Raw genomic sequence first — 2,500 nt, 5'->3', positions numbered from 1 at the left:
GGCCTGGTTAGTACTTGGATGGGAGACCGCCTGGGAATACCAGGTGCTGTATGCTCTTTTGCTCATTCACTTAGAAACTGACATCTTGCAATATGCACAAGTAGTCCTTCATGAAAGGGGCTGGAAGCTGTTTTCATTTTGACACGAGAGAGAGAGAGAGAGAGAGAGACTACCTTGCATTGTCAATTGCTAAATCTGTATATGGATAAGTAGCCTATGGTTGTCAACTTATTTCGTACGGCCATACCAGCCTGGCAACGCCCGATCTCGTCTGATCTCGGAAGCTAAGCAGGGTCGGGCCTGGTTAGTACTTGGATGGGAGACCGCCTGGGAATACCAGGTGCTGTATGCTCTTTTGCTCATTCACTTAGAAACTGACATCTTGCAATATGCACAAGTAGTCCTTCATGAAAGGGGCTGGAAGCTGTTTTCATTTTGACACGAGAGAGAGAGAGAGAGAGAGAGAGAGAGAGAGAGAGAGAGAGAGAGAGAGAGAGAGAGAGAGAGAGAGAGAGAGAGAGAGAGAGAGAGAGAGAGAGAGAGAGAGAGAGAGAGAGAGAGAGAGACTACCTTGCATTGTCAATTGCTAAATCTGTATATGGATAAGTAGCCTATGGTTGTCAACTTATTTCGTACGGCCATACCAGCCTGGCAACGCCCAATCTCGTCTGATCTCGGAAGCTAAGCAGGGTCGGGCCTGGTTAGTACTTGGATGGGAGACAGCCTGGGAATACCAGGTGCTGTATGCTCTTTTGCTCATTCACTTAGAAACTGAAATCTTGCAATATGCACAAGTAGTCCTTCATGAAAGGGGCTGGAAGCTGTTTTCATTTTGACACGAGAGAGAGAGAGAGACTACCTTGCATTGTCAATTGCTAAATCTGTATATGGATAAGTAGCCTATGGTTGTCAACTTCAGGCAACGCCTGATCTCGTCTGATCTCGGAAGCTAAGCAGGGTCGGGCCTGGTTAGTACTTGGATGGGAGACCGCCTGGGAATACCAGGTGCTGTATGCTCTTTTGCTCATTCACTTAGAAACTGACATCTTGCAATATGCACAAGTAGTCCTTCATGAAAGGGGCTGGAAACTGTTTTCATTTTGACACGAGAGAGAGAGAGAGAGAGACCACCTTGCATTGTGAATTGCTAAATCTGTATATGGATAAGTAGCCTATGGTTGTCAACTTATTTCGTACGGCCATACCAGCCTGGCAACGCCCGATCACGTCTGATCTCGGAAGCTAAGCAGGGTCGGGCCTGGTTAGTACTTGGATGGGAGACCGCCTGGGAATACCAGGTGCTGTATGCTCTTTTGCTCATTCACTTAGAAACTGACATCTTGCAATATGCACAAGTAGTCCTTCATGAAAGGGGCTGGAAGCTGTTTTCATTTTGACACGAGAGAGAGAGAGAGAGAGACTACCTTGCATTGTCAATTGCTAAATCTGTATATGGATAAGTAGCCTATGGTTGTCAACTTATTTCGTACGGCCATACCAGCCTGGCAACGCCTGATCTCGTCTGATCTCGGAAGCTAAGCAGGGTCGGGCCTGGTTAGTACTTGGATGGGAGACCGCCTGGGAATACCAGGTGCTGTATGCTCTTTTGCTCATTCACTTAGAAACTGAAATCTTGCAATATGCACAAGTAGTCCTTCATGAAAGGGGCTGGAAGCTGTTTTCATTTTGACACGAGAGAGAGAGAGAGAGAGAGAGAGACCACCTTGCATTGTCAATTGCTAAATCTGTATATGGATAAGTAGCCTATGGTTGTCAACTTATTTCGTACGGCCATACCAGCCTGGCAACGCCCGATCTCGTCTGATCTCGGAAGCTAAGCAGGGTCGGGCCTGGTTAGTACTTGGATGGGAGACCGCCTGGGAATACCAGGTGCTGTATGCTCTTTTGCTCATTCACTTAGAAACTGAAATCTTGCAATATGCACAAGTAGTCCTTCATGAAAGGGGCTGGAAGCTGTTTTCATTTTGACACGAGAGAGAGAGAGAGAGAGAGAGAGAGACCACCTTGCATTGTCAATTGCTAAATCTGTATATGGATAAGTAGCCTATGGTTGTCAACTTATTTCGTACGGCCATACCAGCCTGGCAACGCCCGATCTCGTCTGATCTCGGAAGCTAAGCAGGGTCGGGCCTGGTTAGTACTTGGATGGGAGACCGCCTGGGAATACCAGGTGCTGTATGCTCTTTTGCTCATTCACTTAGAAACTGAAATCTTGCAATATGCACAAGTAGTCCTTCATGAAAGGGGCTGGAAGCTGTTTTCATTTTGACACGAGAGAGAGAGAGAGACTACCTTGCATTGTCAATTGCTAAATCTGTATATGGATAAGTAGCCTATGGTTGTCAACTTCAGGCAACGCCTGATCTCGTCTGATCTCGGAAGCTAAGCAGGGTCGGGCCTGGTTAGTACTTGGATGGGAGACCGCCTGGGAATACCAGGTGCTGTATGCTCTTTTGCTCATTCACTTAGAAACTGACAT

The 2,500-nt window shown here is 46.9% G+C and overlaps 6 non-coding genes and 3 pseudogenes across 6 annotated transcripts in view; all 9 read left to right on the top strand.

Annotated features, from left to right (window-relative positions):
* LOC146290831 (5S ribosomal RNA) overlaps nucleotides 1-55 on the top strand; it is a 119-nt gene extending 64 nt beyond the window's left edge. Inside the window, exon 1 of the ribosomal RNA XR_014756739.1 lies at nucleotides 1-55. This exon is cut by the window's left edge and continues 64 nt beyond it. This is a non-coding gene — a ribosomal RNA (5S ribosomal RNA).
* Nucleotides 56-233: 178 nt separating this feature from the next.
* LOC146290830 (5S ribosomal RNA) lies at nucleotides 234-352 on the top strand. Its single transcript, XR_014755904.1, has one exon. It is a non-coding gene; the product is annotated as a 5S ribosomal RNA (ribosomal RNA).
* A 278-nt stretch (nucleotides 353-630) lies between these two features.
* On the top strand, nucleotides 631-749 carry LOC146290829 (5S ribosomal RNA; annotated as a pseudogene).
* A 149-nt stretch (nucleotides 750-898) lies between these two features.
* LOC146290828 (5S ribosomal RNA) lies at nucleotides 899-1,017 on the top strand (annotated as a pseudogene).
* Nucleotides 1,018-1,191: 174 nt separating this feature from the next.
* LOC146290827 (5S ribosomal RNA) lies at nucleotides 1,192-1,310 on the top strand. The gene has a single exon (XR_014756911.1). It is a non-coding gene; the product is annotated as a 5S ribosomal RNA (ribosomal RNA).
* A 174-nt stretch (nucleotides 1,311-1,484) lies between these two features.
* On the top strand, nucleotides 1,485-1,603 carry LOC146290826 (5S ribosomal RNA). The gene has a single exon (XR_014757377.1). It is a non-coding gene; the product is annotated as a 5S ribosomal RNA (ribosomal RNA).
* Nucleotides 1,604-1,783: 180 nt separating this feature from the next.
* Nucleotides 1,784-1,902, top strand: LOC146290825 (5S ribosomal RNA). The gene has a single exon (XR_014755903.1). It is a non-coding gene; the product is annotated as a 5S ribosomal RNA (ribosomal RNA).
* A 182-nt stretch (nucleotides 1,903-2,084) lies between these two features.
* On the top strand, nucleotides 2,085-2,203 carry LOC146290824 (5S ribosomal RNA). Its single transcript, XR_014755901.1, has one exon. It is a non-coding gene; the product is annotated as a 5S ribosomal RNA (ribosomal RNA).
* A 149-nt stretch (nucleotides 2,204-2,352) lies between these two features.
* On the top strand, nucleotides 2,353-2,471 carry LOC146290823 (5S ribosomal RNA; annotated as a pseudogene).
* Nucleotides 2,472-2,500: the final 29 nt, after the last annotated feature.

This window comes from Hypomesus nipponensis, chromosome 5, assembly GCF_054491055.1.
Source record: "Hypomesus nipponensis isolate SF chromosome 5, ASM5449105v1, whole genome shotgun sequence".
Lineage (NCBI taxonomy): Eukaryota > Metazoa > Chordata > Actinopteri > Osmeriformes > Osmeridae > Hypomesus > Hypomesus nipponensis.
Note: the sequence above shows the minus strand (reverse complement) of the source record. Positions and strands in the feature narration are given on the sequence as shown.